The sequence below is a fragment of the Hemicordylus capensis genome, chromosome 2 (genome assembly GCF_027244095.1).
Source record: "Hemicordylus capensis ecotype Gifberg chromosome 2, rHemCap1.1.pri, whole genome shotgun sequence".
In the NCBI taxonomy this organism is placed as follows: domain Eukaryota; kingdom Metazoa; phylum Chordata; class Lepidosauria; order Squamata; family Cordylidae; genus Hemicordylus; species Hemicordylus capensis.
The window spans coordinates 351,081,592-351,098,458 of NC_069658.1; the positions used below are offsets into that span (position 1 = coordinate 351,081,592).

Here is a 16,867-nt window from a genome sequence, read left to right on the forward strand (position 1 = left end):
TTCCATGAAATTGATTGCCAGGAGGTCTAGGACCAACAAACTGATATACTTTTTCACACAACATGTGATCCACTTGTGGAACTCTCTGCCACAGGATGTGGTGACAGCCAACAACCTGGGTTGCTTTAAGAGGGGTCTGGATAACTTCATGGAGGAGAGGTCTATCAATGGCTACCAGTTGGAGAGCTGTGGGCCACATCCAGCCTCAAAGGCAGGATGCCTTTGAGTACCAGTTGCAGGGGAGTAATGGCAGGAGAGAGGGCATGCCCTCAACTCCTGCCTGTGGCTTCCAGCAGCATCTGGTGGGCTATTGTGCAAAACAGGATGCTGGACTAGATGGGCCTTGGGCCTGATCCAGCAGGTCTGTTCTTACGTTGAATCTAGAATGAAATGCATTTATTTTCCCTATCTAGCCTATTACTGATTCCATGCCTTCTATAACCTCATCAGATTTGATGAAAGCAAGAAAATATAGCTGGGCACCATCAGCATGTTAAACATCTTGGGAAACAAAATACAAAGCAACTGTTTTTCAGCACCTCTTATGGAACACTGGAGGAGAACCACTGAAGCATGGTGACCAAATCCCACCCCAGATATCCAGTCCAGAAGCATACCATGGCCAGTGGTACTGAAAGCAAGTCAAGGCTCAAGGAGAATCAACAGGGTCATAATTCCAATCTCTCTCTCTCTGATCATCCATTCGGGTGTGATCAAGGCTGAGATGGAATCTCCCCAGCTGAGACGGAAGCCAGACTGGAATGTCTCTAGAAAATCATCTTCATCCAAGAACAAATTAGCAACCACCACTCAATGTGGAGAGAATCTTGGCTCTTCATACTATATCAGAATTGGCAAGTAGCAATCATGTGAATTGGAGATCAGATTCTCATATTTCTTTCTTTTATCTCTGGGAGTTCCACTGTCTTTCCGTGTTGGACAGGCCAGCAGCTTGACAGATATGGAGGGAAGGTGTGCCTACCACTAGGATAGCAAAAGTGCTCCTTTCCTCAATGGCAAGGCCAAGGTAGCAAACTTTTGTGAAGGACAAATTAAGGCTGGATCAGGCTGATTGCCACTGTATAACAACTGCCATCCATACTTGGAGTTCATCCAGTGATATAACAGCTTCCATGCAAAACAGAAGCCCTGGGCAGATGTTTGGCACTAAATGAGCCCCTGGTGGCGCAGTGGTAAAAAACTGCCGCCCTGTAACCAGAAGGTTGCAAGTTCGATCCTGACCAGGGGCTCAAGGTTGACTCAGCCTTCCATCCTTCCGAGGTCGGTAAAATGAGTACCCAGAATGTTGGGGGCAATATGCTAAATCATTGTAAACCGCTTAGAAAGCTTCGGCTATAAAGCGGTATATAAATGTAAGTGCTATTGCTATTGCTATTGCTAAATGAAAGCACATAGAGTGGCAGCAGATCCCTCCCCGCCTCCCATGCAGGTCTTCTGTTCATGTTTGCAATATCCCTACACATATCCAGGCACACAGCAGACGGTGCTGGTTGCAGGTTTCAGGGGTTCTTGGCAAACTGCCCACCATGGCTCTGCCACTCTCACATGAAGCCGACCAGCAGAGAAGTGGCCTTGAGGTCAACCGTGGGCTCCTATGAGAGCTCTGGGCCCCTCAGTACTGGCCAACAATGCTGGCTCCTGATGCTGGCCCAGGTTGCAGATGTGCAACATCATGCATATAAAATGGGGAGAGCAGAGCCTTCCACCTCAATGCTACCCTTGCCATACACATCGTAATTCAGTGAGCAAGGTCCTCAGCAGAATCTCTGTATAGGACTGGGGAGAACAAATTTCACACAGCCAATGCAGTAAACGCCAAAGAATATATATATATGTTGCAGATAGTTCCACATGGTATATATGTAGCCATTTGAATGAATCTATAGAGTCAGTCACACCACCAGTCATTACAACCATAGCTCTCAGCTGAAGATCTACTTTTGAACTGTTTCCAGTTGCATTTGCAAAACGAATGATGTGAACAGGTCACATGAAATAATCATATGGTTTGATTTTCCTTGTCTGTTTTAAGGACCTTCTGAAAAGCAACAGTGCCATTTTATGGCAATCCATACTTCAGTGTTGGCAAGGACCAGAAAGAATTCAGTGGCTTTATTTAAATGTTAGAAGAATGGTGCCATTTGAATACAACTCTGGAGCGAAATATTTAGCAAATATTCAAATTAAAATACAACTTGGAAGGGGGATTTTTAAAAAGCCACAGAGAATCGCTTAAATTGTACATTACCCAAAGACTGCATGCACTGTGCTCTTGGAACCACAGCCACATCTGAACTGAATGAAGCTACAGCTTTAATTATTTTTATGCTTGCTATTAAAATCGCAATGTCATTTTCTTTGGGTACCCTATTATTTAATTAGATAGTTGCCAAGTTTCCTTTCCCCTGCCATCAACCCCAAAGCAAAAACGATTCTAATGGACGTAACTTATTTTTGTTTAAGTAAATGGCTCATGCTCTTAATTTTAAGGATCACCTCTAATGCATTTCCTACATATGGATAACTCAAGTTGTTTGGATTTTTGGTTGGCTGAAGTCTTTTGGATTTTACCTCTACTTACAAAGAAGTATAAATCACAGAATACATTTCCAAGGCACAATGAAAAATAAAGACATATAACGTAGAATGAATTGTAATTTTTAAATGTCAGAATAAGTTTGTAAGTACATAACACAACCTTATGTTTGAGAGTATAAAACCTAGTTAAATTATAGATTTGAACCAATGTGGTTGTGTGTGGCTTATGGGCTGTTGGGGCCTTTCCAGATCAGTTTATAGTGGAATGAATGTGCAGTTGTGACTCATTTGCTGTGGGGGATCCAGACATCTTCCTTCAAAGGACTTCTGTTGCAGGATTTTCCCAGCATCATTTGCAAGTGTTAAGTGCTATAAGAGATGTAGTTGCATGAGTATCACAGGCATCTACTAGAGGTTACCCACTGTAACATCCCTAGTGGAGATCGTGGTGAGAGAACACAACTCCCCCAGATGTGCTACTTTCAAAATATTTTAGACACTGAGCACACTACTGCTGTATCTCCCAAACATACAAGTGCATAAGAAATGCTTTTTAGCATACAGTGGTAAACCAGCAAAGCTATCTTTCTACCTGCAGCAACATCTCATTACCTACTTATAGCAACACCTAGATACTCATAAGCCTTTTGCTTTAAGAGGCTCTGAGTCCTTTCACACAGCCATATGTGGGTGGTTTGGGGGAGAGTAAAGAGATCTTACCTTAGTAGTCACAGATGAGAAGAACCTCTCTGGGTCAGCAAAACCAGCATACAGATTATCAAAGCAGCTGCAAACTCCCTTCTTGAAACCAGGGGTTGGAACAATAGGACCTTGTGGAACTAATCGGCCATCCCAGCATGTATCGTGCTGCCAGTAGACTGGCAACTCTCATTGCATCATCAGCTGTCCTCTAATCGGCTGCAAAGGAGTAGCAGCTGGGCTCAGCCCTACTGAAGGTACTCCAAGCAACAGGATCATAGAATGTGCTATGCAGAGCAGCACATTCACCGTTAGCAGCCCCCTGTAGCCAGAGCTCTCTATTGTTAACATAGCCGCCGGGTTCCAGGAGCTGCTAGGAAAGTTATATGCACCCACACAACTGAAACAAGAAGGTGGGCCAGCTCTCTTTCCCTCCTACCTGGATAAAAAGCAAGGTATAGAACTTGGGTTACCCGTTTTGAACAAGCCAGGTAGGAGAGATTCACATGACCATGAATCCCTGGGTACACTGCCTCCTATCCTCTCTTATGTGACCCTTTAAAAATAAAGGGCCAAGTTCCAACAAGAACATAAGATCCCTTCTGGATCAGGTCAAAGGTCCATCCAGTCCTGCTTTCTGTTTCCCACAGTGGCCAACCAGATGCCCCCTGGATGCTCACAAGCTCCACCTGCTGTTGCTCCACTCCTGCAATTGGTATTGAGAGGTATACTACCTCTGAACACAGAGGTTCCACTAAGCCCTCATAATTGATAGCCAGTGACAGAACTCTCCCCTGTGAATTGGTTTAATTCCCCTTTAAAGCCAACTAAATAGAGGCCATCACCACATGCCTTACATTATATGCTGTGTGAAGAAGTACTTTTGCTCTTGAACCTCCTGCCACTCAGTTTCATTGGATGACCCTGAGTTCTAGAATTAAGACAGACATGGGGAGGGGGGGAAACACCTCTTCTCTATCCACTTTGTCTACCACAGGCGTCATTTCAAAAACCTCTACCATGTCCTCCATTAGTCACCTTTTTTCTAAACTAAAAAAGCCCCAAATGTTTTAGCCTTTCCCCATAGGGAAATTGCTCCAAGCTCCTGATGATTTTAATTGCTCTTTTCTGCACTTTTTCAAGATGTGCAATATTTTTATTTATTTTCACTTTAAAAAATGTTTTAATTCATTAATGTTTATTTTTTGCTTTGTTTTTATTTTTGATTTCCTGTTTCTCTAGCTTGTAAAATGCAGCTCCCAGTTGTAGTGCCACCCCTTAGCCGCCACCCTGTGGTGGGCTTTTTCTTTCTTTTTTAACCCACATGCCCTACAACACAGCATTGCTATGGAGTGGGTAAAAAAAATGGCGGCCACCATCAAAAAATGGCAACTGCACAGTATCGGTCCAGTCAAGAACTGCTTATTACAAGTAAGAGGGAATTCCTTGTTTAATCTCTTTTTATTGAACAAAGAAAAGTGAATAGCAATAGCAATAGCAATAACACTTACATTTATATACCGCTTTATAGCCGGAGCTCTCTAAGCGGTTTACAATGATTTAGCATATTGCCCCCAACATTCTGGGTACTCATTTTACCGACCTCGGAAGGATGGAAGGCTGAGTCAACCTTGAGCCCCCCTGGTCAGGATCGAACTTGTAACCTTCTGGTTACAGGGCGGCAGTTTTACCACTGAGCCACCAGAATGTCAATTAATGGAACCCCCACTTGTTGCTATATGTTCCAGAATGAATGGAAACGGACACAAATAGAGCCCATGGAGGTATCGTTTTCTGTTCATTTCAAAAATAAGTGCACATGCCTGTTTTCCAGTTCTACAATATGCTTTTTGAGATGTGATGACAAGAACAGTAAGTACACAGAGCTTCCCCTCCACCTAATGCAGCAATACTCTGCCTTTGTGAAGATTTTGCTTTAAAAAATAATGGGGGAGGGTTGGTTTCTTTAAAGGTCATGTGCTTTTACCTGCCAGAACTGAATCACGCTTCTCGGGGTTTTTTAAAAGCACAGAACATAAGCATGGCTATCCCTACACAGCAAAGCTAGCCTACATCCATTACATGGGGATGGAATATCACATTACTAAAGGAGTGCTATGAGTTTAGTATTTATGGGGAAATTCAGGTTTTTAAAACAAAATTATCTGTACTGTTCCTCAGGTTCATAAGAGGCCTGGCATTCATTTTTAAAGGGAAAAAGATTATCAACTACATTTCACAACTGTTGCAACAACTCTAAGAAATATGCTAAAGGCTCAAAAACTGTTTTGAAAAAAATCATCTATAATTTCCAAATCTTCAGATTTCCAAGCTCATTTAGGTTTCTTGAGTGACTATTTGCATGCATTGCACTAAAACATACACATTCAATTCAGCTGATCCTTAATGGAATAAACAGGATAGGATGGGAATTGTGTTTTTGTTAGAGAACATATTCCACCCTTGATTACTGATGCCAGTCTTCTGAAGGATTGGGAGCAGGATACTGTCATAGGCAAAATAAGAGAGGGTGCCCTTAAAGATACTCACATCTTATCTGTGAGAGATCCACATGGAAAGCTGCAACTAAATGACACAAGTATATGAGCAGAGCCACTGCATTGGTCTTTGGGTCACTGGAAATGACTATGATTGGGTCACTTAGAAACAGCACTTACTCACATGGGATTGCCTCATCTCATGCTTAAAAGTCTATCACATGTATGGGATAATATTAAAAGATCACATAACTGAAACGAAAGTGGTTTTTCTTGTGACACTCTATGGATGCGAAAGCTGGACTTTGAAGAAGCAAGATAGAAAAAGCATTGATGCTTTTGAACTTTGGTTCTGGAGAAGACTTTTGAGGATACCATGGACAGCCAGGAAAACAAACAAATGGATTATAGAACAAATCAATCCAGAATTTTTACTTGAGGCACAAATGACCAGGTTCAAACTATCATACCTCAGACACATTATGTGAAGATCCAGCTCCCTCGAGAAGACCATAACGCTGGGAAAAGTGGAAGGAAAGAGAAGAAGAGGATGACCTGCAGCAAGGTGGATGGACTCGATTACAACAGCAATGAATGCACCACTGAGAGACCTTAAAGGCCTAGCTGAAGACAGATCATCCTGGAGAGAATCTATCTATGTGGTCGCGAAGAGTTGACACTGACTTGATAGCACTTAATAAATCAATCAACTTATGAAAGCATGGGTGAAAAACTGGATGTTAGCCACACACAGTATGACAAATTTACCATGTCCCAGTAAAATCTGAAATGGAGAGTTGTGGGGATGTGGTAATGTTTGCCTTACCACATGGACAGATGCTAAATGACTCGTACCTTACATGGTTGCATGCACCCCACAGTGAATTTTCAAGCAGCCCCCGCATAGTTAAATGGTCTCCATGCTAAATGTAGCACTTAGTTCCTATTTGATATCTGGGTTGACAATTAGATTTGTCATTTACAAATGTCATAAATGCAAAAACCATTTTTTAATGTCTCCATGACAAAGTGGAAATACTGCATAAATTGCACAAGGATAGAAAACAAAAAGGCTTTTGAGTAGGGAACCATGGTGAAGAAAATGCATATGTCTCTGAAGGAAAAGAACACATGTTGATACTTTTAAGTACTGAGGTTGGCAGCCACATTACTGGCAGAGTTTTAAGAGAAAGAACACTCTAATAGTTTTAGCGTTTGCCTGTTAAAACTAGCCAGCTAGACAAATTCAGGAGTGTGGAGGGTGAATGAATATATCAGAGTGCTTATGGTGCAGGTAACATTAAAAAGTTGACAAGAAACTACAGTTGCAAGGTATATTCAATATAGCGTGTTCTTGGTTGGTGCATGGATGGCTACACAGCTATTTCATGATCACTAAAATTACTGCTAACTTCCATGCTCTGTGAGTGGTTATTTTTAGGAACTTGCCTTTCATGTGGTAGAATGATGTGGATTTTACAAGCGCATTTATAATGTGTTTCATATGGCTTAGAGTCCTGGTAAAATCGCTGTATATGAGAAAAAGCTTAACAAAAAGGGCACCCCACTCTCTTCCCTTCATGTTATTTGTTCCTGCTTCCGATTTTTAGTTAGAAATATCTTAATTTTGGTTTTCTTCCATTTCCCTAGCATTGAAACAAGAGCAAGAAGTTGCAGGCTCTGAAATGTTTCAGGAAACTTCCTAAACTTGCATGGAAGAGCTTTGCTCCTTTTAAAAGATGTGTCACTTTTTCATTTAGTTTCCAAGGTGATATTCTTATTACTTTTTCTTTCTCACAAATGAGATGCCAATTGACAAAATCAAAAAGGTAGCAAGAAAAAGGAAACAATTTTCTACACCTTACAACAGGCATCCCCAAACTGCAGCCCTCCAGATGTTGCTGAACTACAACTTCCAGTATACCCAGCCACAAAAAATTGTGTCTAGGGATGCTGGGAGTAGTAGTTCATCAACATCTGGAGGGCCGCAGTTTGGGCATGCCTGCCTTACAAGCTTAACCTCTGGAAAAGATGGGGCGGAGACACACGGAAGTACTTCATATGACCGCATGCCACCACTGGGGAGGTCTCAAGGCAGGGGCGTATCTAGGGTGGGGCAGGCAGAGCACGTGCCTCGGGTGCCACTTGCAGGGGGGCACCATTTTGTAAAAATAAAATAAAAATTGGCTCCCGAAAACAAAATGGCCACCGTGCATGCTCAAATGGCCTTTGTGAGGCCCTAGGTCATGCCAGGCCTTGCAGAAGCCATTTGAGCATGTGCTGTGGCCATTTTGTTTTGGCCACTGCATATGCTCAAATGGTCCCTGCGAGGCCCTAGAGGCCAGTGGGGGGAAGGGGAACCTTTGCAGACCCCCCCCACAGCTTTTAGGAAGCCCCCCAAAAGAGCTATAGGTAAAAAAAATTAAAACAATTAATATAATATAAGACACTGTACACATATTCAGATTTGCACTATGAGAACCAGGGCTTGTGAATACTGAACTGAAGCTTATGAACTAGATTGTATTCATTTGCTCTTACTTTGCTTCCTGTGATAAGTGAGTTAAATGTGATGTCTTAATAATATGGCTATTAATGGTGAGTTTGTCTTTGAATCAGTGTGAAATTCTTAGCATTAAGGCCCACTGGGAGTTTCTTGCTCTCTTTCTCTCATTTTAACTGTCTTTCTGAAATACTAGAATATATTCCAAGCAGTGACACAGTTTACTCTGCATATCTTTTAATTATTTTCAGAGTGTCTGGTAAAAGTCAAATTCTCCATTTATTTTTAAAACTTATATAATGGTGATGCTACAATGCATAGTAGAGAATTAGACAGGCACCTCTGTTTAGTTTTCCAAGTACACCTCCACATAGTATTTGGGTATTTCATGAGCCCCAGCATACTGAAATTTGTAGTTTTCCAACATTTTTTGGTCTGGCTACGTCCACTGCTAAATAGTTTTTGAAATATTAAAAGATTAACGAGCATGACTTGTATTTTTGAGCGGATATGGTAAACTTATCTGAAAGATGGGTGTCAGATGCTTGGACAGGGGGCACAATTTCAGTGTTTGCCCTAGGCGCTATTTTCCCTAGGTACGCCTCTGTCTCCAGGGTAGGCAGGTACTCACCTGCCTTCTACAGCAAATGAGCGACGGCATCTTTAAGGCTATTCACACAACACGAGCCGCCTGGGGTAACTCAGGTGGCTCTTGTTGTCTGGAGCGCTAGGAGTCCAGTGCTCCCAGCTGCTCCAGAACATGGAAGCGCTTACCAAGGTCACACAGTGAAGGCAAAGACAACAACACTTGTCGGCCTTCTCTGTGAGGTTATGTGAACAATTTCTTTGCCTTTGCCTCACCGTGTGCCCATACAAGCCATGGTGCAGCTAAGGCAAAAGCTGGGAGTAGGATGACTTCCTCCTCCCGCATCTCAGAGTGCTCCACACCATGAGCAGCTGCCATACTCAGAGCAGCCACCAAGCTTATGCAGCCACTCCTCCCTCTGCCACCTCCCCTCCTGGCTTGCTGCCATGAATGTCATTGGATCGGCGGGGAAGCCTATATACCCAGGGGCAATCATACGCATGATTGCCTACCTCAGTAAAATGAACCACAGGTTTGTTTTACCTCAGTAAAACCGTGGGTAAAAAACCCCACGGCTACCACGTTCTGGGAGCAGAGGGCTCATGGAGCTCCAGTTGACATGAGCCACCTGGGTTACTCCAGAGAGCTTGTGTTGTGTGAATAGGCTTATAGTTTTGGGCTGGTTTGGGTCCCATCTGTGGGTGGCGAAAAAGTTCGAGAAGGTGTTACTGGGGAACTACTGCTCAGTCTCTTGGCTGCTGGCTCTCAGAGTTCTGCAGGGTTCAGAAACCCCATGTTTAACATCTACATGAAACTGCTGCCAAAGATTGGATTGCAGTGTCACCAATATGACACTAGGTCACCTGATCCTAGGGGGCTGGCAGATATCCTAAACTGGTGCTTTTAAGGCAGTGATGGGCTGGATGTGAGCAAACAAGCTGAGCCTATATCAAAACAAGATGAAGATGTTTGTCAGTAAGATTGTTGCTCAGGGGAAAGGCATTCAGTTTCTTCTGGGAAGGACAGTACTCCCCAAGAACAAGCAGGTACACAGCTTGGGCCTGGCCCATGGATGGTCAGGTGACACTCATGGCCAGAAGTGCATTTACACAGCTTTAGTTGGTGCAACAGCTGTCACTCCGCCTTGAGAAGACAGACATGACCATTATCACCATGCCTTGGCCATGTCACATTTCAGATTATTGCAACGTGCTTTACTGCCTTTACCTACAAATGGGATCCAGTCATACCCACTTCACTTCATTCTGAAAACTAATGCCTACTGCTAAATAGATCAGGAAGCTGTGAGCAAAACACCATGGGGTTTTATTAGCATTTTGGTACCTGCAGGTAGTAGACAGTTTCAGGCTACTGATTCATAGGTTCTGTTTCAAGCTGATTCATACGTTTTCTTTGTTGCATCACTTGTGCATTTAACTGCTCATGCGAGTGGGTCTTCTTATATAAGCAATGTAACTTGGGATGAGGTCACTTAATGGAAGTGGAAGTAAGAGAATACACACACTCCAAAACTGGAAATTCTTTTCATAGAAGCTGAGCTGCAATGTTCCACAAGCTGGCTCCTCCAACATCACATGAACTCACACAAGCAGTTAAAGTTTTGAGTGAAGGTAATGTATGAGCCATCTTATATACTGGAACAATGACAGTCACCTCAGAGCACCATTTTGAAAGAGATGAACAATAGTCACAGGGAAAGTTACTTATAAATGCAAAGATCAAAACCTTGACTAATGTTTTGATTAAAAGATAAACATAATTCTATGTATACTTATTTGGGAATGTCCCATTGAACTCAGTGGGCAACATCCAGACTAAGTCATTACTAATCCCATTGAGGTTAAGCCCAAAACTTGCGTCTCTGGGCGGTTACAAGAAGATTAAAAACGTAAAACATTAATTAAAAACAAAAACAAAAAATTTAAAAGCAAGAAATTTAAAACACAATTTAAAATTTTAAAACAATATTCTAAAAACAACATGACTAACTTGTCTTATATACTTTTATGGTACTTAGTCATGACTGGTCTAGTCTGGATGCTGCCCAGTGGGATTTATTTTAATTTTTTTTATTTATTAAAACATTTTTATACCACCCATAACTTATGTCTCTGGGCGGTTTACAACAGAATAAAAACAAAGCAAAACATTTGTTGAGACAAGAATAGTGTGTGGGGGTGGGTGGGGGGAGAACACACACATTAAAACAATTTAAAAAAATTAAAATGATATTTTAAAACAGCATTAAAACCATTAAAACAATATGAATTACAAGCCTGGGTGAAGAAATGTGTTTTTAAAGACTTTTTTTAAAGCTGTCAGAGATGGGGAGGCTCTTATTTCACTAGGGAGCGCATTCCAAAGCCTCTGGGCTTTTACTCCTGAATAAACACATATAGGATCAATAAATCTACACAGAAAGCATCACAGTCTGTATTCATCAATATCAGGTGGGTTTATAATAGGTAAGCAGGGTATAGACAATGCCAGGCATTTTACCGATATATCTGTGGCATCAGGAAAAGGAGAAGAGTCTTTAGCTACTCCATCCCTTGATGCTGAGAGGCCATTTGAATGAATGCTCTGGTTATATTTATGTAAGCACTACAGAAAGATTTGGACTGGTAAGAACATATTGATTGGGTTAAAACATTCTATTCAGATCCAGTATCTAAAATTAAAGTGTACTAATTCAGCACATCTCAAAATGAAATGAAGCACTCTGCCAACATGTTCAGTGTCATCATTATTGTTCAATATTGCTTTGAAGTCATTAGCAATTACAGTTATTCAAAGAACTAATATTGAAGGAGAGGGATATACATTTCCTTATATGCAAATGATGTATTAATATTAGTATTGGAAAGCCCAGATAGGTTGCTTTCTGTTTTATTAGAAATAGTAGCAGTGTGTTAGTGTCAGATATATTGGGATGAATGGAAAATATGGTGAATTATTGAACTGGCTCATGAAGATCATGACAAAATATATGTATGATACTCAGTTATCAGAATGATTAGAAATGTATACAATTCAATGAAATCTAATTTAAGTCCAGTGTTACATAAGATTGGCTTAGACTTGAAGATAGAAATAAGTATCTTTATGGAGCTTAGTAAATACTTAGAGTACTCAGAAATACTAAATATTTACTCAGTTGAGTAAATAGTTAGCATGCTTTTTAATATACCTTTTTGCACATTCCTGTTTCATATTTAAATGAAATAAAAAAGTTAGATCATTTCTAAAGGAAGACATTCAAGATTTCTCACTCTTAGGGTGCAGAGAGGGGTGTGTGTGTGTGTGTGTGTGTGTGATAGAGAGAGAGAGAGAGAGAATACTTGTTGTGCAGGTTTTTCAAGTATTATTTTTCTTTTGGCTGGGACAAGTAAGATTTTGGAAAGAAATGGTGCCTGCACTCCTACACATGTTCACCTGGGAGTACCGTATATGCTATTATCATAACAGGAACACATTTCTCAGCAAACATATCTAAGATGGTTGTAAACTTTCAGAAAAACCTACCATGGCCAAACTAATTAATAGACCTAAAATCCACATAGAAATATATTTTACAGTCAACACTGTATGATTTGGAATGTGTTGGGGAGAATATTGCAGAAATCCTATCTTAACAGTCTGGAAAGAGATTGTTCAGAAATTGCATTTTATGCCCATTTTTTATCTGGCCAATGGGCAGCATGGATCCTTGCAGAACGCTTTGCTAATCACCAGGAGCACTCTTCAGAGGTACTTGAGTACAGCACCCCAAGAGCGTACCGACATGCCCCCTAACCTGGTGCTGACACACTCAAAAGCCTCATCCCCATGCTGTACACACAATGTTTGTCTTCAGAGAAATGCTATAAGCTTAAGAGATTCCTTCCATTATTATTATTATTACTATTTTTACATTTACATCCCGCTCATCCTCGAAGGAGCCCAGAGCGGTGTACTACATACTTGAATTTCTCTTTCACAACAACCCTGTGAAGTAGGTTAGGCTGAGAGAGAAGTGACTGGCCCAGAGTCACCGAGCTAGTTTCATGGCTGAATGGGGATTTGAACTCAGGTCTCCCCAGTCCTAGTCCAGCACTCTAACCACTACACTATGCTGGCTCTCTTCCATGAATGGAAGGCTGGGGCAAACTCTTGAGACCTTAAAAAAAAATAAAAACACCATCTGAAGAAGGCTACTTCAGAAACTGACATTTTTCTCATTAAAATGAATCTGAAAAGATTTCATAGCATAGGAAGGAAACATAGAAACAGTCACAAGAAGAAATATGCCTATCGTTCGTTATTGCTGAGCTACCTTTCACATCAGTTTTGTTCTAACAATAAAATTACGAGATAATCAGAGTCAGGATGAATTAACGCTTTTACGATAATAATTACAGTCAGTGAGTAGCCAGCCAGAGATCCTCTAAAGTATTTTAGTATTCTACAGTGCATGTGAAATTTGTCATATCTGCAGTACACTAGGAAGGTTCCTTTAAAAGCATTGGCTAGATATAATAGGCACGTTCCCTTCCTTCCTAGATAGATAGGATTCTTCCAAATATTTTTTCATGAAGAAAAATCTCAAATCTGAGTTTGCTCTTCCAGATACAGGTACTTCTCTCTTATCAGCTTCACTATCACTAAGGAATCTGTTGAAGGATGGAAATTTGGAAATATCTTACTGAGTAAAGAACGAAAGAGAACACAAATAAAAGGTCATACTCCTTGAGAGACACAGAGATGTTTTGAAGAGATACTACAAAGCCATTTAACTATGATGAGGTCAATGTAGCTGGACTCAACTCTTGTCTGCCTCCTCAGTTCAAGTGGCAATGACCGCATGGGTGCCTTGCAATATTTTTTGTCAGGGGTAACTGAGTTACTACATAACCTGAACTAGTCCTGTTGAAGTCATTTCAATTATATCTCTGCGTGTGATCATCAAATTGCCCACACAGTATGTATTATGTGCACATTTTCATTTATCTCAAAGCCAAATGCAGCATACCCAAAGAAGACAGAGCATCTATGTATGCTACATTTTGTGCTTTTACAAATAACAGGCAAAGTTCCCCACCAGGGTTGACAGCTCATTGAAAGTGTCAATTCCGTGTGTGGCAGCTATGAAAAGGGCAAATTCCATGCTAAGGATCATTAGGAAGGGGGCTGAAAACAAAAATGCTAATATTATAATACCCTTATACAAATTTATGGTGCTGCTACATTTGGAGTACTGCATGCAGCCAATGTCTCTTAAGAAGGATATTGTAGAACTGGAAAAGGTGTAGAAGAAGGCAACCAAGATGATTAGGGGCCTGGACACCTTCCTTATTATGAGGCGAGGCTACAGCATCTGGGGCTCTTTACCTTGGATAAGAGGCGACTAAGGGGAGACATGATAGAAGTGTATAAAATTATGCATGGAGTAAAAAGAGTGGACAGATTTTATCTATTTATCTATCTATTTATTTATTTTGGTCTCTCTCTCACAACATTAGAATCAGGGGCCATCCCATGAAACTGAAGGCCAGGAATTTTATGACCTACAAAAGGAAGTACTTTTTCACACAGTGCATAATTAATCTATGGAATTCTCTGCCACGGTATGTGGTGATAGCCACTAGCTTAGATGGATTTTAAATGGGCTTAGACAAGTTTATGGGAGGACAGGTCTATCAATGGCTACTAGTCTGATGGCTATAGGCTACCAAGCTGTCTCTAAATACCAGTAGCTGGAGGGCAACAGCAAGAGAGAAGCATGCCCTTATCTCTTGCCTGTGAGTTTCTTAGAGGCATCTGGAGATTTCGTTCATACCCATTGGCTGTTATGCCAGCTGGGTACTGAGCAGAATCTTCTTAAGTTTGCTTAAGCAAGAGAGTTTAAATGGGTTTACTCAAGTTCATGGGGTAAAGATACAGAAAAAGTTATTCCACACATGTTAATTGCAAGACCACAATGCATATGTATTTTAACTAACTCATTTACATGTATTTTCAGTCCAATCTATGTCCCCATCCTGCTATTTGCCAGAGCCACAGTCCAACAGCCACACCTGACAGTTGGCCCACTTTAAAATTCTGGACCGGCAGAAGGCTGGTCCCTCATAGAACATTCAGAAGCAGACTAAGATTGTTCATGATGGCCACCTTATTTATTTATTTATTTATTTATTTGTGGGGTGGGGACATTTTGTATTTTACATACGTCTTTCCCTGTTTCCCACCCTCTCCTCCCCCTACCTGCTCGCCTCAACCCTGAGTCCAGCCTTTGTGCTCTGTGCTGGCTGGGGGGAGGTGGGGGGGGGAGGAGGAGGGGGAGGAGAAAGAGAGAAGAAGAAGAGGGGGAGCAAGAGGGGAGGGAGAGATGAAGAGAAGGAGATACACACCATTGCACCAACAGATGTGGCTAAATCATGGTGTTTGGGGCTGGTTTGTTTTTAATTATTCTAAGAATAGTTCAATAAAGTTGTTCCAGATTTCTGACCATTTATGTAGTTTATTTACTATTATGAGGGCCCATTTTTCATGTGCTGCTAACTCGAGCAAGTCCTGCACCATTCCTCACTCCTAGGAGGAGTGGGAGATTTCCATTACCGCAGTATTAATCTCTTAACTACCAGTAAGCTTCTCCATATCCATTGTTGAGGACCTGATTTTAGTCCCCACTCGGTTGGGATATACCCCAGTACTGCATTCTGATCCTTCAGTGCAAGGGAGGACTCTATCACTGAATTAATACACGTAATAACCTCCCTCCAGAATCCTCACACTATGGGGCAATCCCAGAACATATGTGTTAAGTTGGCATGGGGATTATTGCATCTCCAGCAATTACTATTTGAGGCCATTTATAATCACTTAAGGTGTAGAGGGGTCCAATATGCCCTAAAAATAATCTTCTGTTGGATAAGGCTACATTTAACACTACCTAAAATATCTTGCCGTTGCACTGGTGACAGCTTGTGTGTAAGTTCCAGGTTCCATTTGTCCTTAAGTAAAGGACTGGATCCTACAAACATGTATTTCAAAATGGAAAGTAGACTGGTCTGCATACACCAGTCTTTCAAAGCTGACACAGGAGTTAAACATTGCAGGCATGAAAAATGAGTGCTAGGAATGTCAGATGTATGACATACTTTCTAGTGTGGTTGCGGAGGGTCAGTACTAAGATGACAATTGTAACAAGCTGGGGCTGAGGGCTAAACATGTTATTTGAAGTAGAAAGACATGGTAGGCAGCTCCTTAAAGTGGATTCACATGACCCTTTGAATGTGTTGGAACATTGTTTCCTGGACGGTATGACTATTTCCATGGTAAGCTTTCAGTCTCTGCTGAACCTGTTTTAAAGGAGCCTGAACCACATACCCAATTGCCAGTTAGTACTGTGCTTTATCACACACAAAAGGGTGTATGAATGACCATTCACAAGAAAAACTAGCAGAATGTGTTCCTCAGCATGTTTGAAGCCAGTAAAGACCATGATAAATTAAACTTTTAAAAGGAGGGGTGGAAGAAGGCGGAAAGGATTTGCAAAACAATGAGAAGTGACTGAGCTGTAAACTCAAATGATGTAGAATTATATACATCATAAAGCAACATTGCTCCAGGATCTGCACTGCCTTCTTACAGAACTTTCTGGCACAACTCTCTAAGATATAAAATCCTAGAGTGTGCTTTAATTTTTGCCTACTTCATGAACCACCTCTTCTGAGAACTCACTAAGCCATCTGTTCAGATGCAGATGTGGAAGTATTTTTTACTGAGACACACTCAAGTCTGGGCATTTTACAGCATCCATTTGGGCTGGTGAACATTATTCTGCAATGACAGGCTATGTTGTTCTGCCTTATTCTCTCTAATGAAAGAGAAGCAATGAAGACACGAATATTATGGATTTAATTGAAACAATTTTAAAGGCTCACTACAACCAAGTGTCATGGTCAGGTTTAATTCTACATTAATATCCTAGCTGACAGCACAAACACCCCATCTCATTTT

The 16,867-nt window shown here is 41.2% G+C and overlaps 1 protein-coding gene across 13 annotated transcripts in view; it reads right to left on the reverse strand.

Annotated features, from left to right (window-relative positions):
* Positions 1-16,867, reverse strand: part of TCF7 (transcription factor 7) — a 185,896-nt gene that overhangs the window by 145,476 nt on the left and 23,553 nt on the right. The gene's annotated exons all lie outside the window — the stretch shown is intronic.